General features: G+C 42.0%; 1 protein-coding gene across 1 annotated transcript in view; it reads left to right on the top strand.

The window, feature by feature from the left end:
* The first annotated feature begins 2,062 nt into the window (after nucleotides 1-2,062).
* The window catches only part of JUP (junction plakoglobin), a 63,665-nt gene continuing 39,097 nt past the window's right edge, over nucleotides 2,063-26,630 (top strand). The window contains exon 1 of the mRNA XM_083147302.1: nucleotides 2,063-2,218. The gene's annotated coding sequence lies outside the window, so the exon portion shown is untranslated. The remainder of the gene's footprint in view (nucleotides 2,219-26,630) is intronic.

Genomic DNA, 26,630 nt, shown 5'->3' with positions numbered 1-26,630 from the left:
GTGTGGTTAGGTTGACAAAGAGTCACACCTGTTAATAGGAAGGGTAAATCTGACCCAATATCCTAAGGTGTAGGCTTCTTAATCAGATTAAACGGCAAATATTATCAGATAGTAAATATGTATAAATACCGCATAACTGAAATGACGAATGTAGCCCAAATCAATAAACAATATCAGAATATTTGCAGGTATAAAGATAAATTGGTAATGGGCTGGACAAGAAGGAAAGGGGAGAACAGTGTTTAATTGCAGGGTTTAATTACCGCCGACCCGTCATCTATGAGCGGACGGGGGGTGATAGAAATGAAGCCGGCACACTGTAAAAAAAAGATAAGGAGCGGTGTGCGGGGACAGACGCTGTATGCAGCGTTAGGTCTGCCCTGATACCAAAGTAGAGCAGGACCGAGATGCGCCGCCAGCGTGTCCGTCGCACCCTAAGAAGGAAGCGGGGAGAGGGAGGATACCTGAGATACCAGCGGGTAACTGGAGCGATGTCAGACCTAGGGCCTTACTTTGGTTCATTCTTTCTGTCAAAATCCTTCTTAGATGGACAAAACCATGTGCACTGCAGGGGGGGCAGATGTAACATGTGCAGAGAGAATTAGATTTGGGTGAGTAATTTTGTTTCTGTGCAGGGAAAATACTGACTGCTTTATTTTTACACTGCAATATAGATCTCACTTTGAAGTAAAACCCCACCCAAATCTAATTCTCTCTGCACATGTTACATCTGCCCCACCTGCAGTGCACATGGTTTTGCCCATCTAAGAAGGATTTTGTCTGAAAGAATGAACCAAAATAAGGCCCCTAGTGACATTATCCCATAGCAAGTTAGGAATAGCCAGGGACTTACTTGGGGGCTGTGATGAATACAGGCATATCCGGCCTGGAGCTGACGTCACATACTCTCCCCTAAAATGATTGGAAACATTTGCGTTTTCCTAGGCACACACCTATAATTTTTTCGGGTGCCGGACGGCTCCCCGACAGTAGGGCATACCTCCCAACTGTCACGCTTACCGCGGGAACGTCCCGATATTCGGGGACATTCCCGCGTCCCGCCCGGGGCCGCCATTGTCCCGCGGTGGGGGGGACAGTTGGGAGCCCCCCCAGCTTGCCGAGAATAGACGCTGTGCGCATGCGCACAGCGTCTATTCAGCGCCGACGAGCGGCGAAAACGGGGCGTGGCCGGAGTTCGCGTCACATCCTGTGAGGCCACGCCCCCTTTTCTCAAGGCTGCGCCCCCTTTTCGGGAGCGCGCGCGGCTTTGCCGCGCAAACGTCCCGACCTCCCAACTTCAAAAGTTGGGAGGTATGGTAGGGATTCCGACAGTCATTACTCCGACGTCGGAATCCTGACTGCTCCTTTGTGGGGGTCCACGACCCCCATGTGCCCGCAGTGTGGCGAGCGCAGCGAGGGGCTTCATTGCGCTATATCTTGCCTCCGGGCAACTGTGACGAACTTACGCCACTGGCTGTGACAATGACATCCTTTGCCTTAAATTTTATTCCGTCATAATTTACACATCTAGTCCTGATTTCCCCACACTTTTTATAAGTGCAATAAAAAAAATTCACCCTAAGTGATTAAAAATGAGCACTGTAGTTTGTTTACACAAAAACATGGCCATGATTTTCCTGACTTGTCTTTCTGTATGGCAAGTGATCCCCCCTCCTGTGCTCACAAAGCAGCCTGGCTGGGCAGGGGGTGACTAATACTTGGCTCACACTCTCACTATTCTTACTCACCTGCCCAGGTGAAGACGAATACGTCATTCTAGGGCGTTGCCAGTCGGGAAAACACCCGTGGGCATCAGACGGCCCGCTATTGGCTGAGCGTTATATGACTGACATCAGTAGCTACAATCGCATTTAACTTTTGTGAACTTATGGCCAATGCTGGAGAAGCGTAGGATTCGACTCCGACGAGGGAACAGATTGACATGCGCCTCAGCCAATCACTTAGCGTCATGCGGAAGAGAGGCCGTGACTCCGTGAGACGCGGCCCTATGACGGATGGATGTAACGTCCAATAGCAAATGAAGGTTATGCGGGAGGCGGGCGGTGTTTGAGTAGGGGCGACTCGTCATTGGCTGGGTGGGGGGTGTCGCTGTCAGCTAGCTCGGTGTTGGGGTTAGTAGTCGAAGTGCCGAGGTCTGGGAGAGTACTGAGCAGAGTCTGGGGATAGATCCGCCGCTTCCAGCGACACACACCGCGGGGTAAGCAGCTTCGTGTATAGCAGCCACCTCCCCCGCCTCTCCTACTTTGTTCTTATCACGCGTATGTGCTGTGCAGCGAGGACTCGCTCCTGTACAACATACCTGTGCGGGGAAGGGAGGGGGCGCGATGCTCATTACTCATCTATCATGTAACGCTAACATTACTTATTTATGTGCCCCCCCCCCCCCCCCCTTTCTGTACAGCAGTGTACACATAAGTGGTATGTGGCTGTCCCCTGTGTCTCTGTTCTAACTTCTACGCGGCTCGTCTGCCTTGCACTACTATACAGCAATACACACAGCTGTGACATGTAAGGGTTGGGTGTTCCCATGTCATTGTGCTCCCTTAGGGCCAGATTTACTAAGCTTGAAAATTGATCAAATGGAGACTGATAAAGTACCAGCCATTCAGCCCCTAACTGTCATGTAACAGGCTGTTTGGATAATGACAGTTGTGAGCTGGTTGGTGGATTGTCACTCCATGTTATCACTTCGAGGCTTATTACATCTTACCTGTCTTTTCAGCTTGGGAGGGGGGGGGGGGGGGTGTTCATTTTGTCATCAACCTGCATAATAATTTTAAAGTGAAAACAATGTGGAATACAGGCTGTATTCCACATTGTTTTCGCTTTAAAAATCATATGCGACATGTTTGATTCCTCATGGAGAAAATATGTGGTTGACTGAACTATTTTTTTCAACTTTGTCAGTATGCATTTATTATTATATACTTATTGTCAGTATGTTTGGTAAATAGTGTATCCTATATGAGCTCTGCTTTGTTGAACTTTGTACATCATATTCAGATAGGGCCTCCGCCCACATCCACACTGCCATTAATTGGACTATTCTCTAAACTAAAAAAGGTTTTATTTGCTGATTGAGCAGGACAATGACTGCTTGTGTGGGTGCTATTCTGCCTTTGTCATCAGAAAGCGCATGATCTAGGTTGCTGCATGGCTTTGGGCAGTGTTTTGTTTGTGTGTGATGGAAATGTTTTATGCACATGGCAGGCTGTTTTTTGTAGGAAAATATACCCAAGAGTTGCTAAGCTTTAAGTTGAGCAACATGTGCGTTATGGCCTCCGTGTATGCTGCTTTCTGTTTTTAGGAGTTCCAATTTTTTTGACCATTGCTGTCAAAACAATCAATATGTCAGATTTTCTCTAATGTGAACATTTTCATGTAAGCAACCTTTCCCAAACCAGACTTCTAATATGCTAAACAAATATAGACTTCTCAGGAGTAGTTCAATAATTGATTCCCATAAAAGGATCCTCGACTGTTCTAACCCTTATATAAGTAGTGCCAAGCCCTAATTGTTAGGAAAACGTCACATGACTAACCACGGCATATCGTTCAACAATGATAACTTTATGGAATTACAAGGGTGTTGATCGGATGGGTTGTTTCTTCTTGCAGATGGGTTGAACACCTGAATGCATTGGTGCTCAGATTTCATTGTCTACATTTGTTATTTTGTTTTCTGTTTATCGTGGTCTTCAAAAGCTTATTTCAGATCTGGAAATTCCTGATTTGTGTTTGCAAATGAGGGACAAATCTTGCACTGATTAAGAAAGTGAAGTCATTAGTTCTGTAATTCATTTTTCTCTTCCTATAATGTGGAAATAATGATTACTACTGTAAAGATAATGAATGTGGGATTTAATAAACCAGTGTAAGGGTATTCATAAAAGGGCAAAGCTTTGCCTTCCTTTGTTTGGATTTTAATCTATTGGCATTGCGAGAGTTAACACTATACGCTTTTCCATATCTCATCCATGTGAGAAACTTCTGGTTTACTCCCTAGTTTAGTCATGGGAAGGTTTCGGACTACAAAGAGTACTCAGACAAGGGCAGGGCCTGGGGTGAGGCAGAGACGCTACCAGGTTATAGCAGCGCTGTAGGAAGCTGAAGGCATCTGGGCGTTGGTGGCTTCAAGAAGGCTGGTCCTGAATGACACTCCTGTAATCTCACAGTGCTTTTACCTGAAAGGAAAAGACATGAGTAAACATTTTTGACAAGTGTTTCTACTGCCATACGTCATTGCATTGGGAATCTAGTCCCTCTTTATATTGCTTCGATCGATATCCTGTCTTGGTGGAATTAATTATAATTTTTCCACATTCAATATGCCTTATGTTTAATCGAATATAAGCAGCTAAGTTTGTAGCTTTTAACTTGAGTCCATTAGATCTCACACTTCTTAAGTTTCTTTTGATTTCATAGTGATTTTCTGTAGAGAGGGAATGCTGCAATCTGCTATTTTACGAACATATTGTCACTGGTCCTAGGGGCTTATTTAGGAAGCATTGGAATAAAACCTGGCATTTCTGATTGTTTATGGCTTCATAGTTAAAAGAGAAACGCTTTGTGTTACATTTTCTTAGTAAAAGCATTGCCTTTTTAAATATTGGGCATGAATGCCTACAGAAGATCTGTTTTTCAATCTGATGCTTTGTAAAAAAAAATCGGTACTTGTGAGTTATCTGGACGCCCGATTTTTTGATTGTATGCCTTAAGTTAAGGCATACAATCAGATGCGATGCGATATCGCATCGCATGCGACCATCGAATGCGATGACCCGATTTTTCCATAGGAATAAATGTTAAAATGATTCCTATGGAAAAAGGGGTCCTTTTCATACCCCTACTATCCAAGTGGGCATGGAGTTGGATATAAACCTGTGGCGAGCGTAGCGAGCCACCGAGCCCGAAGCGTGGCGAGCGGACGGTATTCCGTGTCCCCTCGCGGGGCTCGCTACGCTCGCCACGCTTCGGGCTCGGTGGCTCGCTACGCTCGCCACAGGTTTATATCCAACTCCATGCCCACTTGGATAGTAGGGGTATGAAAAGGACCCCTTTTTCCCATTGAATTCCATGTTAAAATGGACTCAGTCCATTTTAACATTGATTCCTATGGAAAAATCGGGTCATCGCATCGCATCCGATGGTCGCATGCGATGCGATGCGATGTGCCCGATCCGACCCGATTTTGAAATCGGGCGTCCGGATAACTCACAAGTACCAAAAAATCCCCTAAAATGCATCATACCAATCCATATATAAGAAATGTCTATTCATAGATGCGCTGCAAACTACTCTGCACAGTTTAACATCTTTGTTAACTCGAATCCAAATGATCATTCTACATGGTTGACCGTGGGGCGAGGGAGGGGATTCAAGTGTGTTGCATGCTGGCAGACACTAGATGGCACCCAATCGAGCAGTTGTGTGTGTGTGTGTGTGTGTGTGTATATATATGTATGTGTGTGTGTGTGTGTATATATATATATATATATATATATATGTGTCTCTGTTTAGGCGCACACAGCAGTTGGCACTGATATTACTGCTCAGTCATTTTGGTGGGCTGGCAACTAACTTAAAAAGTACAGTTAATGTGTATTTATCAAATTAATCCCCATACTGGGCATATACTCTAGAAATCTATACCACTCTTTCTGTTTTCTTTGCTTATATCTTTTAGGTGTGCCCAATCAAAAGGAGATTTTTGCGGGAGCGGCGTTGTATTTAATTGCAGTCGGTTAATGTGTTTGTCGATAAATGGAGATGAATTTTTCCCAGTTGCGCATCTGTAGTGAATGGCTTCTTGTGCGCCGTTGGATGCATGATGGATTCCTCCAGATCAGAGCAAAGAGTGGTTATCCAGTTTGGCAAGTCCTTGATGCTTTTGCATCTCTCCTCATAACGCTGACACCACCGGAATATGGTGCACCGTGCAAGACCCTGCTCTCCGTACACATTCTTCATCCATTTCTGAGGCATACTCGCCATCTGCTCAAAGAAAATGGGTGATCGCTCTTTGCGCTGATCTGGAGGAATCCATTGTGCATCTGGCCGTGCAAAACAACTTTCCAGGAATGAAGAAAATGAGGTGAAACCGTTCACTAAACATGCGCAACTGGGGAAAATGCCACGCCATCTATCGGCAAACACATTAACCCACCGCGATTAGATACATCACTATAGCAAAAGTCTCCTTTTCATTTGGGCACACCATATAATAGTGTATGTGATTTTGCATAACTAAACTATGTGTTTTAGGTTAACCCTTTCACTAGTTATGATAGAAAGCAAGCACAACTCTCTCTCTTCATGATTAGTTGCACATTTTTGAGGAACCTGTACAATTCAGGCAATATTTGAGATACACATGGTGTAAAACCATATTGCAGTTTGTTTGTTTTGCTGTTACCCAGCCTGCTGTATACTTACAAGCTCCAGGTTTGGCAGATGTTGCTTCCCAAGGCAGTCTCGGAGTATTTGTGCTGGCTATTTTTGGCATCTCTATCCTGCCAGTTGGAATCTTTTTGTTTTGCTTTTCAAACAAATGGAAAATCTTTTCCTGGCAGCTTTTGCTTTGACTGAAATCTAATTTCATTGTGTTCAGCTTTATGGGCTTCCTGTGTAATTTTGATTTTTTTTTTTTATATATATATATTTATCTCTGCAAGGTTTTGCCTTGGAATGCCAATTTGTAGCTGGCCTTATTGGTCAGAGATCGCGAAAACCCCAAAAATTATGGGTCCCTGGGACCCTTCACTTACAAAATACGGGGTCCAACTTGACCTTTTTTGGGTCCCAACGGAATAAAGCCTCCTCTCCCCTTCCCCAGCATGGCACATACAGAAGCCTCCTCCTCTCTTCCATATGGCATTTACCCTGTTTTCTAAGTGATCTGTCCAGATTGATTAGAAATCGAGCACAAATCGCTCCGTGTGTACATGCAATGGTGATGCGCAGTCCCGGCCCTGGGAGATTGGATGATTGGTCTTCTGACGTGCTGCACGTAAAATCAATTGGGATTGGGGGCATATTGCATGTGTTTTTGAGCACATGCAATCTGCCTTTAGATGGCTCAACCAGAGTCATGTGACCACTCCCTCCCTGACTAACGGCGAAGAGAGGTGCAGCTTCCGGGTGGCCCGTGGCAGTGAAGATGCTGGGAGCAGCAGAAGTATCCAAGAGTCAGACAGGCGGGCGGCTGAAGAGAGCGGTGGACATCCTTTTGCACAATTCTGTCACTACTCTGAAAACAGTTTTCAGAGGATTGCTGCATTCGGGCTATTTAATCATGTCATAACACAGCAGATAGGTAGTTGCTGGCAACCTGTAGATTAAAAATAAAAATGGATATTTGGTACTCCTATCCTTTTGATCCTAGTAGGCCAGCCCCCTATTGAAATGAAGCTTCAATCATGCAGCAGATGGATTGTATGACAGATTGTGTGTCAAAAAACCACCAAGGACTGCCAGGGAGTTTAAGGGAAATTGGACACAATCATGAGCGCAATCTATCTTAAGATTGATCTTTCTGATGTATGGCCACCTTAAAACTTATACTTGTAAAATACATAGAATTTTACTCTGACGAAACAGAACACCTTTGCAGCTATTTGTTACCGGTCACCACATTCATAATGTTTCTATGGTTACAGAATTGTGTTCACTTTTGACCATACAATTTTTAGTAGGTGTAGTCACATAAAGCAAATTCACATTGATCTCACTTATTACTTCTTTACATGGCCACTTATTGTTCTCAGCAGCTTTAACGCCTTAAAACTTCCTTCCAGGGAGTCCCAAGTTCCGTAGACTTTCAGAATATCTGCCCTGTTTTGATTGCTGTTCAAGGTCATGGGAATTCATGACTTTGCATGTGTGAAAAATGCCTTCTCTCTAGTGTTTGACTTTCTCATCTATACACATGCCAATCTCAAATCATTTGTACATAAAATAATTAGTAGATGTATGTAATGTTTTACTTTGTAAAAGGAATGTATCCTCCATTAAATTGGCCAAAACTTGAAATTTTTTTGTAGCTTTCTTTTAATGTTAATTTTATTTATTTTATTAACAGGTTCTCAAGGGGACTACACACGGGGAGATTTGATGAGCGATCAGTCTGGGCCAGTGATCTCCGGTTAGAACACTGACCCTAACACCGGCGATTAAGTAGACTTATCCAGCATCCTGGATATTAACCCGTTCCCGACGAGGCCTTTTTTGTTAATTTTTTTTTTTTTTTCCTCGCGTTCAAATAAGCGTAACTTTTTTTAATTTTCCGGCTATATAGACACATGAGGGCTTTTTTTTTGCGGGACAAGTTGTACTTTTTAATGGTACCATTTACTATACCGTATAATATTCTGGGGAATCAGGAAATAATTCAATGTGGGGTAAAAAAGAAAAAAAACGCAATTCCACAATTTTGCGCTGGTTACGGTTTTTTTGGAGTTCATAGTTCGTTTAAAATGATTGGTTATCTTTATTCTATGGAAAAGAAAAAGGTTTCAGAGGCAGCGCTGATTCAATTAATCATTTAAAATTTATTATGGAACAATAAATACAATTATGTATTCAGATACCGGCCGGTACTTCAAATATATAAAAAATACACATATAAATCACAGAATAAAAAGAAATAATAGCAATATTACGCAATACAGTTAGTTAGTGGCTTGCTGCAATGAATAATAAAAATCCACTCTTTTTCACTCCAGTTTTAGTAGATGTAATTTGTTAGTGAATAATGAACAGCTCTCACAGCTTAGTCCAGATTAGTAAGTTATGGCATGCATGCTTTTATGGTTAGAATGGGTTAGATGGTAAGAAAACATGAAGGGAATGAATGGTGCTCAATTGAGCTATAACCTGCTCTCCTCCGATTCGGTCACTCAGTCAGTCTGTGGGGGGATTTTTGTATCCAGCTGTTGATTCCTTGCAGTAAATGCAAAACAGCTTCCAATATTGGGTCCACAGATGGGGGTGCGATAGCGGAGGTAGGGAATATGCAGGAAGGCACAATGCAGAAAGGCACAATGAAGTAGCGGTCAGCGTCTGGTCTCCTTAACGCGTTTCTCGGCCTGTCACGCTCGGCCGCTTCATCAGAAGGACGTTCATCCTTCTGATGAAGCGGCCGAGCGTGACAGGCCGAGAAACGCGTTAAGGAGACCAGACGCTGACCGCTACTTCATTGTGCCTTTCTGCATTGTGCCTTCCTGCATATTCCCTACCTCCGCTATCGCACCCCCATCTGTGGACCCAATATTGGAAGCTGTTTTGCATTTACTGCAAGGAATCAACAGCTGGATACAAAAATCCCCCCACAGACTGACTGAGTGACCGAATCGGAGGAGAGCAGGTTATAGCTCAATTGAGCACCATTCATTCCCTTCATGTTTTCTTACCATCTAACCCATTCTAACCATAAAAGCATGCATGCCATAACTTACTAATCTGGACTAAGCTGTGAGAGAGCTGTTCATTATTCACTAACAAATTACATCTACTAAAACTGGAGTGAAAAAGAGTGGATTTTTATTATTCATTGCAGCAAGCCACTAACTAACTGTATTGCGTAATATTGCTATTATTTCTTTTTATTCTGTGATTTATATGTGTATTTTTTTATATATTTGAAGTACCGGCCGGTATCTGAATACATAATTGTATTTATTGTTCCATAATAAATTTTAAATGATTAATTGAATCAGCGCTGCCTCTGAAACCTTTTTCTTTTCTGTACCTGTGTCTAAGGGGCTGGGGTGTCCCCTTATCAGAGACAGCAGCAGATTCAATTATATATAGATTAGCGCTCTGCCATTCCCCCTTTTCTTTATTCTATGGGTCGTTATGATTCCGGTGATACCAAACTTATATAGTTTTCGTTATGTTTTACCACTAAAAAAAAAAATAGAAACTTTTACGGTTTTTCTAATTTGCGTCGCGTCGCCATGTTCTGCGGCTTATAACTTTTTTATTTTTCCACCTACGGACCTGGGTGAGGGCTCATTTTTTGCGGGCTGAAGTGTACTTTTTAATTAATACCATTATGGGATATGGGCGACTTTCTGATCTCTTTTAGTTATTTTTTTTTGGGTAGGCGATGCGACCAAAAAACGTAGTTTTGGCGTTGGGAATTATTTTCCGTTTACGCCTTTAACCGTGCGGGATAACTAATGTTATATTTTAATAGATCGGACTTTTAGGAACGCGGCGATACCAAATATGTTTATTTTTTTTATTTATTTTTATTTGTGAAATGGGGAAAGGGGGGTGATTTGAACTTTTAATATTTTTTTATTTTTAAACTTTATTTTTTTTTTTTTACTTTTACTACAAGGCCCCCTAGTGTACTTGACCACTAGGGGGCGCGATCGCCTGTACTAGGTTCAGCCATAGAGCTCTATGGCTGAACATAGTGATTTTCAGCACTTCCTATTACATCCTGCCTCAGGCAGGATGTAATAGGAATGCTGACACGGCCAGCACAGGGGTCTACATTAGACCCCTGGCTGCCATGGCAACCGATCGGCACCCTCCGATCTCGCCGCGGGGGGCCCCGATCGGTGCCGGAGGGGGGCGCCCCCCCTCCGATCAGCTATTTAAGCACTGCGGGCGCTTTGCCCGCGGTGCTTAAAGGGTTAAACGGCCACGATCGGCGAACTCGTGGCCGTGAGAGCAGGTGCCTGGCTGTAATATACAGCCATTACCTGCTCTCTTTCAAGCCAGCTCACTCCGTGAGCTGGCTTGATTCCCCCGCAACCGACACATGACGTATATATACGTCATGTGTCGGGAAGGGGTTAATCAGTTCCATTATGCTTTACAAATGGAAACAGTGTTAACAACAAACTGGGTAGTTAGACAATCAAAACTGTAGAAAGGCCCTGCTCGCAAGCTTACGATCTATAGGGAAAATAAGCATGCGTGCTTGGCTATCTATTCGGAGAGTGGGGAGAGATTTACTTAAACAAATTTTTTTTCCATCCGTGTTTGTTAGTAAAATATATGCTTCTAGACATCTGTTAAATATCATTGAGGGATATTGTACCAGTTATTTCCAGCGCACTGTCAATTACTGCTGTAAGATGCTCCTGGAAAATGTAGCTTTGTGCAAATGAATGGTATCTTACCACTACCTGTCGCACAGTATAATTGCACTGTTAATCAGCATTTTGTTGCTTCTGATTTCTTTGTATGTTATATCTCAGGATTGCCTGCAAAACCTAAATCTCAGAGAAATGCATTTCCATGATTGGAGGCAATTGCAAATCACTCATGAAAATGTAGCCATGTTCTCCTTTGCAAAACACCTGTGTCAGTGAAAAGTACATGGCAAGAGAAGAAAATATTTGGACTAATCAATTGTGCTTTTCTACTTAATAACCGATATTAGAAAGTCTTCCACTGCCTTTGTTCTGGGAGTCCAGTGTATAATTGAAGAAGTAGCTGTGCAGGCGAGTGAGGAGTAAATGGGCCTACTACAATTGAAAAGCAAAAAATGATACTCTATACCAGTGGTGTCAAACTCATGGCCCTCCCAGCTGTTGTGGAACTACACATCCCAGCATGCCCTGCCACAGATTGTATATAATGTATTGCTAAAACTCTGGCAGGGCATGCTGGAATGTGTAGTTCCACAACAGCTGGAGGGCCATGAGTTTGACACCACTTCTCTATACTGTCCAGAAGGGAGAGTACCCAAGCATCCCCAGGTCTGTCAAGTGGGATAATCCTACTTGCAGAATATATTGCAGCAGTCTTCTAGAAGTTGGTTAAATCTTCTTCACACCCCCAGCACCAAGAGTCAAACACTTCCCTTAGTTCTGGGAGTGCTGTGTTCTTACAGCCCATGCTGGATTTGATTATGGTTGGTCATTGGTCCTTCTACAGACTTATTAGTTCCCACACCAGGGCACCATTGAAAGTTGAACAAAATTTTGGTGCCAGTTCCATATTTTGTGTGGAAGTGACCAGGGATTTGGATAGGGGTGGAACATGTTACCAATGCTTTCCCTGAGTTTAATGCACTCCAATGGCTATGGACAACAAAATGGCTTCCTCCACAATGTGATGATGGTGGATATATGTTAACAGCTGCAACTAAACATGGTACAAAAAAGACATACGGTATACCTATCTGTTATTGTAGCTTTAAATTAACTGTTGTGGGTTTTTTTTTTTAAATGTATAAATGGTGTGTGCGCTTGTAAAGGACTCCTAGCCCTTGCAGCTTGATAACTACACACCATTTGCTTACTTTGTTTTCTTGTGACTTGAAGTTCAAAAAAGGCAGTAATTCTCCCACATCAACCTGCTCTCTAGCTTTATTCACATTCTTTGCATTCTAGCAGCATGAGTTAGACCTCCCTTTACCCTCCAGTGTCCACGAGAAAATGTGCCTAGCCCAACCCGGACTGGAGTCTACTTGTTTCCAGCTAATTGTATAGTATTGTAGTACTTTTGTTTTTAAACTAAGCAGCAGTGGTAGGACAGTTTATTCTCTTCATCCTGAATATGCATTAACCATGCCCTAACTAGTGTACATATTAAGCTGTGTAGCGCATAATGTTACTCCAGGTATCCTAAAACTGTACATTGCTGTTACATTTATTTTTATCATTCCATTTGTCTCCACATGCAGTGCACATGATTTTGCGCATTTTGAGAACAAGTTTGCCCTGCAATTAAGTCTGAATCTGGCCCCATAGGTGAAAATTGGTTTGGTGCAGAATAACTAATTAAATTTTAATTTTCTAGACTACATTAGGAAAGACTGTTTAGTTGCAGCTGTTAACCTAAATCTACCACCATCACATTGTGGAGGAAGCCATTTTGTTGTCCATAGCCATTGGCGTGAATTAAACTCAGGGAAAGCATTGGTAACATGTTCCTTAAGGTGCCCACAGACGCATCAATTATCGAATGCGTTTTGTACTTTTTAAGCACAAATTGCATCTTATGTACAATTATTGAATGGTGTTTATGTTCCCGGGAGCCCGATATTGTATGTCTAAAAAAGTACGTGCTGCACGTACTTTTTAGACTACATCTGAAATTTAAAATTACAAACATGGGTTCATCACATGCATCCAAGTGCACATCTCATAGCAAGCTGGAAGAAAAATTGTATAGAACCATTGTACAGTCAAAAACGCATAGCACAGTACAATTGTAGCGTCTGTGGGCACCTTAATTACTTTGTGAAGGGCATCATTGATTCCTGTTACATGCTACATTTTGTGTAGGTGATAGACTTAATTTAGGCTTCCTATACTGTGGATTTTTTTTGTGGTTTTAGTGGAGTTATCCAAATGTTATTTTCTGACCCAACAGCTATCAGATTTTTGATCGTCTGTACCTGGAAGTTCTCAATAGCTTCCCACACAGCAGGATTTTGGGATGTGTCAGGTTTGCAGTTTATATTGGAGATTGCATATTCATCAAAATACCAGTTTTTAAACATGTCTAACCAGAGCGATCACGTGTCAAGGCTTGTTAGTTCATGTGTGATTGTCAAGCTGGGTGCATCTAAAGATTGTGTGTATTATTTATTCATGTAGACGTTCTAGAACTACACTAGCACAACATAATGAGGACCACCAATGTGACCTCTATTTCGAAGTAATCCACACTTGGCATATAGACTGATGCCATTTTTGCAGTCTGCAATATATTTTAATTCCAAAACAGGAACGGTTCGCTTTAGTTACCCCCTCCTCACACAAACAGAAAAGCTATAATTGCTGCTGCCCTGTTTACTGCTTTCCATGACTTGTTTGTTTGGGGGAAGTGCTACTAGGGTTAACATTACATTACATAATGCATTTGCTTCTACTACATAAGCAGTTGTCAGATACATTGTTTGTTAATGGATTGGAGATGGTATAAAGGTCTCAATCTCCAAGAGTAAAAAGCCCAACTCCAGTGTCCAATTAAATAGTCTTTCATACTGAAGTCTGTAATTCTTAGGATTTGCAAAGCAATTATTCAAATGTATGTGATTTTTTTTTTTTATTTATTTTTTATTATTTTCTTCCCACAATGTTTGCTTTGCCAAGGGGAGGGAGGGAGTTCCAACATGCTTGTTTTTGGTGTTTTAGTGTTCAGCTGGTTCATATCTTTTTACTTCTACATTTCTTTCTGATCTAAATACTCCAGGATGTGTACCTTCAGTTTAAAAGTATCTGTCAGCTGAAGTGGTATTTATTACCACTAGAGCATACCTCCCAACATGACCCATTCCATGACGGACACAACGCTCTGTTTCTGGACTATCTTCTTATTGCCATTACCTGTTCTAAACGGGTTCATTGGTAAGAAAGGTGTCTCCACACTGGTGATGGGAATCATAAATTAAGAAGGAAAGGCAGGAACAGAGCAGTGTCCCTCCTGGAGAGGGTCATGTTGGGAGGTATGCTATAGCAGTTAGTGTCGTTGGGCGATCCCTGGACAAGTGCAGTCATATATTACTTGTGATAATGGCACAGGTGGGAAAGGGTCCCATTGTATGTTGCAAATTAGAATATTTTACATTGTAAATTAAGTTGTAATAGTCAGGTTTTTCTATTTAATCTAAAAAGAATGCATAACAATACAGGGGAAAAAAGCATAGAGGTATAATTTCCTTTATATCATTTGCATATGTCAAATCTGGTCTTCCCATCTGCTTGACCACACTGCCCCATCTAAAGCTGTCATACACCAATCAAAGGAATCCATGGGATTGTCCACTGTTGCCTAATCAAACATGTCTGGCTTTGATTGTCAGGAACCACTGCACATCTCTAGGTACAAACACCAAATTTAGAATTTTGTCTATATTGAAACATCTGCAGCGTACCTGTATTATCTGTACTTCAATACCCTAATCCCCTTCAGGAGAGGAGATTGAACAATGGCTGCTGTTTATGGGTTATTCAGCTTTACAAGAACAGTGCAGAATACACCCGTTTTATAAGAATTCTCCCCAAATTCTACTTTGCAGAAGGCGAAAACCTTTCTAAAAATTGGCGCACACGAAAAATGTAACGTTGACTGTAGCAACTGGATTGTAATAATTTGGTAACTACTGCTGCTTTCCCACTGCAGACCAGTTTAAAGTACTGGTAATCTTAAATGGTATTTAAAACGGTATTCGCATTCCCACTGCAGCAGATTACCGTTTTAAATACCATTTAAGTACCATTCCCATTGCAGTGAACCGTGTAAAATGTAGAGTGCCTAACCACCCCTCCCCCAAGTGTAAAGAGTGCCTAACCCCTGTACCTGCCCTGTGCCCCCACCTCCCCTTCCCTTGTACTTACCTGCACAGGGATGCAGGGCAGTGGGGAGGCAGCGGGGGTCCATGCAGGGTACAGGCAGTCCCAGTGCCTGATGAGAACTAGTAGTTCTCACTTTGCGCATATGTAAAGAGTGCACGTGCATAATAATGAGCCGCTCATTACATATGCGCATATGTAATGATCGGCTCTTTATTATGCACGTGCACTCATTACACATGCACAAAGTGAGAACTACTAGGTCTCATCGGGCACTGGGATTGCCTGGAAGCTAAATAACGTTTAAGAGGCATTCCCACTGCCTCTTAAACGTTATTTTAACGTGTAGGACTCTGCTTTAAAAACGTGTTGAAATACCATTTGGAACGGTATTTCAACTCTGGCACTTTCCCACTGCAGCCTTAAAACGGTAAATTGCGCTGAAAATCTGCAATTTACTGTTTTTTAGCTGCAGTGGGAAAGGGCATACATTTAACAAATTTGTGTGGCTTATTATTATTATTATTATTATTATTATTATTATTATTATTATTATTATTATTATTATTATTATTATTTTCAATATTGACATTTATCCCAGAGATGCCATGCTTTATTAGTAGGTCACTAAAATGACTTCGATCTATATTCCAAAGCTGTAGTGGAGGACAGGAAGGACGCAAAGAAGAATTAGAGCTAGACAATTTGAAAGATTGTACTGTAGCCTGCGTAAGTGTTATGCTTGTCGAAACCATGGAAAAGCAGTTTCATTCTAGGTGGGGCTTTTTTATTTTATTTAAATCCTATAATTACAGTACAACTATGATCCTGTGACACATGACCTATAACACCTCTTAATCCCAAGTCACCCAATTTTTGAATTACTGCTACTAAAAAGGTTTGGCAAATAACAAAGATAATTTTCAACTGTGAATTCCAGCATTCCTTGGTAGACATAGGCTAGCAGGTCTCATTGATCCTTGTAGTTCAACGCCAAGTGTAAAGTCTGTAGGCAAAAGCTCTTTATAGATTGATATGGAGTGACATATCGCGGCAAAAATAGCCCTTTTCTAGTAATACAAATAAAATGCATTAAGTCTAGCTGGGCTGCATAGGTTTCATATACTACTGCTTTGGCTTGAAAAGGAACAAGAATAAGTAGATGACTAAAAAACCTTTAGGCAAAAATCAGCCCCAATTCTCTAGCATTCAAGCGGAGCATTACAATGCATATGTGCAGTTGGTTTTGTGCTTCATGTACACTGCCTTATCTGAAGGATACAGGAGAATTGTGTGCACATTCTGTCATCCTGTTAGAATTCCGCTTTCCTTGTTGTCTTAGGACATGGAAAAAAAACTACTAAACTCCTGATTTAACAGAACCTCTGCTGCACATACAAAGCAGCCCTACACACTGACCCGTGCCTTCCCCTCTGCTTGTTATAGCCAGTTAATTGCTCAGATAGCTGACTTCTAAGCAGTAACTGGGGCTTGAGCATGTAAGAACACAAGTAAACCCAGAGGACATGTCTGCAAAGCAGGTGATGAGCAGCCATTTTATAGGCAAAATTGTGGTATGACTTTGTGCTCAAATTAACCTTTGACAGCTGCATTCAGTTTAGGGAAAACTCTTTTTTTTTTTTTTTTCAATTATCTTTAAACTGAACTACAGCCTAGTAAAGGGTTAATAAGATGCCCCTTCCCCCTAAAAGGAGCTTGTTTTTATTAATTATTATTATTTTTGGTACTCTTTACCTAGAAGGGCGCCCATCACGGGCATCGCATGTTTATTATAATGGCATGCGATGCGACCGATGCGATGCCCACGATTTTACATAGAAATACATGTTAAAATGTAAATCGCGTCGGTCGCATCGCATGCAACCAAAAAATCGCATGCGATGCGACCGACGCGATTACCGTGATTTCCTATAGGGAACAATGTTAAATGGCCCAATTGACCCGATTTTCCATAGGGAACAATGTTAAATGGCCCACAGAGGCCAAATAGGCACCCTGAAGTGTGAAATGGCCCCCCCCAATTGTTAACGCCACCCCACGGTCAACGTGAACCCGAAGCGTGGCGAGCGGCAGCGGTACGCGTCCTACGACCTTTTCATACCCCCACTATCCACGTCGGCGTGGAGTTGAGAATAGAAAGTGTGGCGAGCGCAGCGAGCCACCGGGCCCGAAGCGTGGCGAGCCCCGCGAGGGGACGCGGATACCTTCACAGGTGGTCCGCGTCCCCTCGCGGGCTTCACAGGTCTCCGCGTCCCCTCGCGGTGCTCGCCACGCTTCGGGCTCGGTGGCTCGCTGCGCTCGCCACACTTTCTATTCTCAACTCCACGCCGACGTGGATAGTGGGGGTATGAAAAGGTCGTAGGACGCGTACCGCCGCCCCACGCCGGCTCGCTGCGCTCGCCACGCTTCGGGTTCACGTTGATCGTGGGGTGGTGTTAACAATTAGGGGGGTCATTTCACACTTCAGGGTGCCTATTTGGCCTCTGTGGGCCATTTAACATTGTTCCCTATGGAAAATCGGGTCAATTGGGACATTTAACATTGCTCCCTATGGGAAATCGCGGTAATCGCGTCGCTCACATCGCATGCGATGCGACCAACACGATTTTTTACCTTGCGATGCCCAAGATCAAAATCGTGGGCGCCCTTCTAGGTAAAGAGTACCTTATTTTTTTTATAAGCCCCGTTACAATTCATGTGTAGTTTAAACCACTGGTCAGCTAGGGTTGGTATGTTTGTTCTGTATTAGTGGGTGACCTAAATATAATATACAGTAGGTGGTAATGTAGCTTTAAGGGACCTTTGGTTCTATTGCTTTATCCAGTGTTGAAATGTTGGCCTCCCTTTTATTTGGTGTGCCTAGATTTGTATATTTGCTTAACGGTCTGTCTGCCAAGCACATATTAGGGTGGACAAAATAGTCTACATAAACTTCCGTGTATATGGAATATACATTTTTTTTTTTTTTTTTAGCCTATACATTAGAGACCTTTTAAGTTTCCACACGTCCAGATGATCACCTTTTTTTTTTTTTTTTTTTTTTTTTTAATTATAAAGCTTAACTGGTAATGACATGCATGATACCATTTTAAAGCTATAGCTAGTCTAGAATAGGCTACCAGTGACTCCTGATCTGGAACTTCAGATTACAGCATACTGGAAATCCACTAGTTTGCCCAATCTAGTGCAAAAAGCAGCAGATTTTGCTTGTCAACTCACTAGTAAAAATACTTGTCCGGGTCATTTAAGTGATTTCGCCTCATTTCCTTCCTGTCATTATTGAAGAGTGTCTTTTTTTTTTTTTTTTTTATCCCTCCTTGCAGTGCATTGTGCACGGTTTTGAACTTTACGCAGTGTGACCTAAAAAAGGTCTCCGGTCTTGCGGATAACTATATGGCAATTGGCTGTTTTGTTGGTCAGGGTACCCTATGTACAGGACCAGTGCGAGTTAAATTATGGACTGAGGTTATATTGTATTTGTCATATATATATATATATATATATATATATATATATATATATATATATATATATATATATATATATATATATATATATATATATATATATATATATATAATTTTTTTTTTTTTAAATCTGCTCAGGAATGTGGTATATTTCTTAGGACCTTTGTGGCCTTTTATGCACAATGTACTTGGAGGAAAGTTTTTGTGTGTGGTAATCTGTATAATCCATATTAGCAAAATGATCTCACGTTTTGTCTGTAGCTAAAGGGAAGTATGTTATATATCCTAGTCCACAAAATTGCTTGGTTCAAAAGTGTGCAGTTGGAAAGTTGCTTAATGTGTTTAGGATGAGGTTCCGACAGTCAAGATTCCAACTATCTTTACACAGACATCATAATCCTGAAGATATAAAGAAGCAGATGTGATAAAAACAAACTATAAATTTCTTCATTCTGCAAAGACAGCCATTTTATGTGCTATATCCATGGCAGTGCACCTCTGTGATGTTTAGTGTGGACGTGGAAGCTCCCAAATGCGGTCCTATGGTCTAGGCTTTAAGTATATCCATGGCTCAGCACAAATGGTTAAATCAATTTGAAGTACTAATTGTCACCTGTGGTCAAACATGCATTTTAAAACCTGGACGTTGGAGTTCCTTGAGGACCTCGTTTGTCAGTCTCCTAGTAAATGGATAGGTGACTCTATGGGCTTGCTTCAGTTCAGAGTGATATGAAGAGGGCTGTGAAGGAGGTCCCAGAGCTGTTAAATTGAATGTTGACGCCCTTATGAAGGTCTGAGCAGAAATCCGACTAAACCAGTGCCACAATACTGTACTGCCTTTAACGCTGCACAATGGTGTCAGTGTATGTACTTCATTGGGAGAATGCTGGTTACCTTGACTAAATACCCAGTCTAAGGCAAAGATTAAGTACAGTAGTGCAGTTCACTCAATTGGGGTAAATTGAAGCACTCCTGGACCACTATCTTGCGCTATTCATAGCGTGCTGAATTTACTTGAGCCCTTTATTTCCTATTTTTTTTCTGGCTAAAAAATTGTGGTCTGCATAATGAAAAGTGTGTTATCTGTGCCTCCATTTACTGATGGAAGGTGTTACTTGATTATACTAGCACTAAAATGGTTTCTTCAATATACATGGCTCCTAAAATCAGGATTGCCTAAATCAGTATCACTTAACAGTAGTATTTTAATGAGAACTCCTTGATGTTACAAGAAAAAAAATCTCTGGATTTAAAGCCCCAAGATGTGACCGGACAGCTAGGTTTGCATTTTAACAAAGTGTAAGCTGCCAAACAATGTCACTTCCTGTCTTTCTCAGGAAAGATCACTTCTTTCCATCTGGCTCTCCACAGGAACCTTTATCCTATTTTAATGCCAACCATTCCTTAACAGATAAACCATCTCTCTACAAATCTAAAAAAAAGTACTGGCCTATAGTTGTTCATGTGCAGAGCATGTGTTTATCCAAGAACTCGCATTGTAGTTTCTTAACTGTAATCTGGTTTTGATACACAATTAGATGTCTACATTTAGATTATTATTTTTATTATTTTATAACTGTTTAAACCACTCTTCACAAGTCTGACTAATGCCCCTTTCAGACCGTACTTTTTACCCAGCATTTTGCCGTTTTTTTACAGTTTCAAAACTGTAATTTGTGCAGAGTGAATTAACTGGTATTTCGGTACTTTATATTAGTTGGGCGCCCACTAAGCTATTTGCTTAGTTTCCTGCATCCCCTCGCGGGGCTCGCCATGCTTCGGCCTCGCCACACTATATAAAAGCAACTCCATGCCGACATGGAAAGTGGGGGTATGAGTGTACTAACATAGTGGGCACCCAACTAACATAAGTACCGGTATTTCTTAACGGTAATAAAGCAGGGTCCTAACCATTTCAGAAACTTTTTTTTACTCCACTATTTTCTATGGGTTTAAATGGGTTCAGTGTTGTAAAGGGACAAAAACTGCATTGAAATACCATTTAAAGATAAGCGGTGTGCAAGGGGTTTTAGCTGGCAAACCCGTTTTTAGAAACATTTTAAAATACCTGGTCAAAGCCAGTTTTGCAGTCTGAAAGCAGCATAATATAATCTGTCCATGCAAATGCAGCTAGATTGCCATTACTGTTAAACCATATCATCCAGCAGATATGTAAGATGCCTGTAGTGTTAGTATAGGTTACTGTGTGTTACAGACCAGTAATGAAATAATTTGATGTGATATTTTTGCTTCAAGCTAAAGATTTTTTTATTTTATTTTTTAATTTCTTATTCATTTTGTTATTGATTTCATTTCCATAGGCTTTTTAACGCGTACTGGATTCTGGTGTCTGATTTCCCACTGCAGAAAGGCAAATTTTGTCTCTATTAAAGAGATAATTGTAGCATTTCAGCAGAGGCAGTCAGGGCCTGATAACCAGACCTCTTTTGAGGTTTGCAGAATTACAAGCCAGTCACCATTATTGAAGTTGTCAGTAGTACTCTGTACCTTATCTGTAGTGTTGGTAACTCCTCAATTGCTGAGGTGCAGTTGTGAAATGTGTAGTGGGTTGTTTACTATGTCCGTGGTCTCCAAACTGAGGTTGCTGTGGCAATGAACCATGTTGCATCACTTCTGGTTCTGTCTACAGAGTAATCAGTGTCTCCTTGTGCTTTTGCCCGACCAGCAATCCACTGGGAGCTGCCCTCAGACATCAACGTTCGTATGCTGATACAGGTGGAGGAAGCAGCGACATTAATCCTACAGGCATTAGCGGGAACCCCAGAGACCGTACACAGCCAATGGCCACAGGGGTACTCAATTCCTGACCACACACTACTCAATATAAGGGCATGCCTAATGCTCACTTCCTCTCCACTTGTAACTACCAAGGAATATGGGAGAGAGAAAGTTGTTAACCACTGTCCTATATATTAAAAGGCCAACCCTGCATCTGCATCTTCAACTGTTGTGAGCAGCAGGGCCTCTAGATTGCGTCTGACACCAATTTGTGTTGCTCCATTCAAGTGCTTACATTACTGCTATGCTGTTCTGTCACTTTGAACGAGTTTCCAGCCCATCATGTATACCCTAGCTATGGAATTACTTTTGCTGAAATTGTTTCATGGCATTACACTGTGATTTTGTTGGTTTGTTTCCTATCTGTTAATTGCATTCCAGTTTTGCAAGCCTTAACATTGTTCACCTATTCCATTGTTTACTTAAACACACAGTAAGTACTTGGGCAAAGCTTACTCTGGTGGCATGTAGGCATCTGTTGCTTAACCTCCATAATATAGAGTTTGCGTGAGGATTTTCTCTCTGGGTATCCTCATGTGTTGACCTTTATAACCTCTTAGGTTTTTCTTACTTCGGTTTGCCCCTCTTGTTTTAGAAGACATAAGCTTTTCACATTTTGAAGTCTAAAGCATGTTGTCCAAGCACTGCTTAAAGGATAAGTTATGGCTCATGATTTTGTTAAATTTCCCAGTGTTGATTGTAAAAGGCCAGTCAAGTGCTGAATCTATGTAGCTACATTTGGATTCAAAAGCGGATGTAGTTGGCATTCTGGTGGATGAGATGCCAGTGGTCAGAAGACCAGCGCAAGAATCCTGAATGGAAGTATGCCAGGAAGCATAACAGTTAGGCTGTGGTATGGTAGGGTAAATTGCTCATAACGGTCTGGATTTTCGCAGTTGAGATGCCAGTGTCTGTATTCTGATCTAATCCCATATCCAAACTTCCAGAAGGATGTGGTGTGGTTTAATATTTTTTATTAAAAATGGAAATTGTCTTGCATGTTTAAAGATGAGTGTTCTGCGGAGTACTGCGGCAACCTGTATGGAGAATGATTAATCTGAATTTCATAGCACTGTATGTATTGTCATATCTGCATACATAATGTACATTTGCACTCAAACTCACACAAGGCCTAAGTAGGCTCTTTGCTTTATATAGCTATAGTGTTAACTTTAGGCTGTTTGAGGTCAGCCATGTCTGTCTTAGGGGGTGGGGCCATACTTAACAGTGACGACTGTGGTGCGGATAGGCCCACATTAATGACTATGATGTGCCCAGCCCTGCTGCATTCAAAGTGCCCCTTTCACTCTGCCCTCCAGTGATACTGGAGGAATCACTAGTAAAAGTTCTGGCTCCCAGTTAATAGGGAAAATGTAAAGTCACAAAATGGCTGCCTCCATGGGGTGAGTCCTGTTGGAGAAAGAAAGCTCTATATAATTTTTTTTTATTATTATTATTCACTTAACATGTAGTATACTTGGATGTCCACAGAATGAATTGCCTTTTGGGAGTAGTCATTATTCTTTGTCTACCTAATGATCATGGGTCAGCTGTGTGTCATTTGCTCTTTCCAGAGATCAATACCATTAAACGGGTCTATCATCCCCTCCTGGGATGACTACCACCATTTATATGACCACTTTCACTCAGGAATGGAATGGGAACATTAGTTTTTTCAGTCCAAAATAAACAATGCATAAAATCTGTACTGAAATTGCAGCTGTTTCAAGTGTAACCAGAAGCTACATCTATTGGAGTTATTCTGTATGGTGGAGAAACCATGTTAGAGGTAAATGCTATAGCCTGCAAACTGTATGCATCAGCGGGTTCCATTTGCATCTGCCCAGTATTTTAAAATAGCAATCGTTAAGACAAACCTAGATTGGCTTTGTCTGTCTTTTAATGATTGCTACTTACATTTATACAGACTCTCACGGAACCTGCTGATCACTGGCATATTTATAATTGGTGCAGGGTGTGCAGTTCACACAGGCCCGTGTTTCCAAATGGGCTCAAACACCCTGCACCAATTTAATTATACTCCACTCACTGAGAACATTTTCACATGTACATTAGATGTGTCCTATGGAATAAGGCAAAAGTGCCATGTTACCTGTAGACCTGTGCAGTTGCTGTGTCTGCAGCACCGCTACAGAGAAGGGGGCCCAGTCAGAGCATACACTTGGGCTCCCTCCTCTCTGCTGCTGATGCAGTTTGTAGCCTATTGCAATTATCACTTATCCTTTTTATTCGCTAGGAAAATCACAATGTCTGCCGGTAACTTGTGCACTTCATAGTTCATAGTTTGCAGATTAATGTTCGAACCATCCTACTTCAGCTGTCACCCTTCTCCAGATCTGTTGCAGAGCAATTGTTTGTTAGAGGGTATTACGTTTTATAATGCGACATCTAAACATCATTCAGTGGGGCGTGCGGCGGTGATCAGAAGCCGGACAGTCATTTGACTTGTTATTTTAAAGATGTAATAGCCGCCGCTGCCCGCCCGCTGCACAGTGACAGCATGCTGAATCTGATTATCACCGCCGCCCGCCCCACTGTCACCGGCACCCCCCCGCTGGGCACTCATTTCAGAGACGCTGCTGCCCGCTGCGGGAGGTTGGACGTCATCCTTACATGCTGAACGTCCGACCTCCTGATGCTGTCTGATGCGCATGGGACAGCGCGTCGGAACGGATCAAATTTCACACGCATGCAGTGTTGGGACGATTTCACGAGATTCCATCAAATCGCATGGAATCGGCCCAAAATCGCATAGTAAATGTATGTTAACCATTGGTGTCAAACTCACGGCCCTCCAGTTGTTGTGGAACTACACATCCCAGGATGCCCTGCCACAATTTTAGCAATCCATTATATAAGATATGTGGCAGGGAAGGTGGGATGTGTAGTTCCACAACAGCTGAAGGGCCATGAGTTTGACACAGTCAAGTTAGACAATAGTGATTGGACACTGACAGGGAATAGGGCAGCAAGATTGTATTGCTGTCAGTACTTTGTATGTCCATAATATGCAGTGATTACAGCAAGCTGTCCACAAGTTCCTGGACGACAGCAGTTGCTATCTTTGCCATTCCTTAATTACAGTGACCAGCTGAGACCTGAAGAAGGTAGTAGTCTGCCTAGAACACACCCATCGCTGCAATTTGTCCCAGAGGTACTCAGAAGGACTACAGTCCAGATTACCCCCACTGTGTTGCAGAATTTTCTTTAAAACCGCACCACAGCGTAACGCTACCTCCTCCATGCTTTACTGTACACTCTGGCATTAGATGTTCTCCTGGCAATTGCCAAACGTGTCTATGTAATCTGAAAAGTTTTTTTATACCTTCACGAACCAGTGTCTGCTGCCAGTGCACGCCATTTCACTTATATGGGGGTCGCTATCCAATGATTGGTCTGTTATTTATATATTAAACGATTCTTATATAGCGCACACATTCTGCAGCGCTTTATCACTCCATTTTATCACTTTTCAATGTTTAGTACATATAGCCCTGCAACTTATGTAGGCAAAGGTGTGGCCAGGGCATTTCTGGCATGTCTGGCTTGATGAAGTATGTCCTTGTGTTAACAAATGGCCTTCTCCCCATTTCTTATTTACTCCCCTTGATCAGCCTCGTTATTTTTCTTAATGAATCCTGCCATGCACTGCTGATTTTTTGGGATGCACATAATTATGCAATACAGGATCAATGTTACTACAGCATACTGTACTGTATGTTCATATGTAACTTCTTCCCTTTAACTGACACAGAGCCCTGCGCACAAGCTTCCCTTTTCCTGCTTTGCCTGTGAATCCCTTGGATGGTAAGTGAATGTGTCGGTGCATTATTTAGCACAGCGGAAGAGCATGCCTGGCAGTGCAGGATAATGTGCATGACAGGCAGCTCCGCTCTCCATGGCTATGAGAGACTTCAAAGCCCTATACGCTTTTGTGGACTGACAGCACAGGAACACATCTAAATGTTGCCGAGTGCTCTTGAAATATACAAAAAAGATAGAATTACAGTAAAACGAACTGGGCGCTCTTCAAATATAGTTAGACCTTTCCCCAGACAGTGGGTGATAAACCTGTTATGTATTCATGTAAATTGGCGTCTGCTTCTTCAGAAGTCGCACATACCATAATACCATAATGATTTGGGGAATATTGTTATAATACTTCTGTCAGTGAACTGGGCCTTGTGAGTTTCTAGCTTGCAGTCTTTTTCTTCACTGTTATCTAAAGAGGAATGCATGATTGATAAGAGATCTGTATGAACCTGTTATTTCTTTCACACCCCCCTATCATTGGATAGTGCTACATTCCTGGCTTGTGTGTAATGTAGAGGTTGGGGGAAGGGAATTGATAGTAAAATATGTCCACTGCCCCACCACACACACACACACACACACACACACACACACACACACACACACACACACACACACACACACACACACACACACACACACACACACACACACACACACACACACACACACTGGTGGCTGCTGTGCTGTAGGTTTCAGTATTGTTTGAGTTTCTGTTTGTGCATATATTGCTGATCTACAGTGTGTATGTGACTTTGAAGTTATTTCAGCTACCTGTGTTTTTGGAGTAATATTTTTGCTGCTTTGGTACTTTGCTATACCTATATTAGCATAAAATTGGTGTTTTTGTTTAGAGGAAACTATACATTATAGTAAGTGTTTTGTTCTGCTTGGTATGTATTGGTTCCACAACTGGTAGCTGTTCTTTGTTAGGACCAGCCTTAAGGTGCCCATACACACACCGATTTTGTGTGCTGTGCGTTTTGTACTTCAAGCTGCCATGCGATTTTGCCACTTGAGGTGGATGCGATGTACTGTACTTTGCGGATGAGATGCGATCTTAGGCTTTTTTTTATTATTATTTTTTAAAAGTTAATAGGTACTAATGGACATCGCATCGCATGTACTGATGCGATGCAATGAAGCACAAAAAGTACTGCCTGCAGACACTTTTTGTGCTTTACAATATTGTACCTGCGGGGATGCGCATCGCATCCCCGCA

The sequence above is a fragment of the Crinia signifera genome, chromosome 6 (genome assembly GCF_055691185.1).
Source record: "Crinia signifera chromosome 6, ASM5569118v1, whole genome shotgun sequence".
Lineage (NCBI taxonomy): Eukaryota > Metazoa > Chordata > Amphibia > Anura > Myobatrachidae > Crinia > Crinia signifera.
The sequence above is the reverse complement of the archived record's forward strand: the minus strand, read 5'-3'. Positions and strand labels throughout refer to the sequence as shown.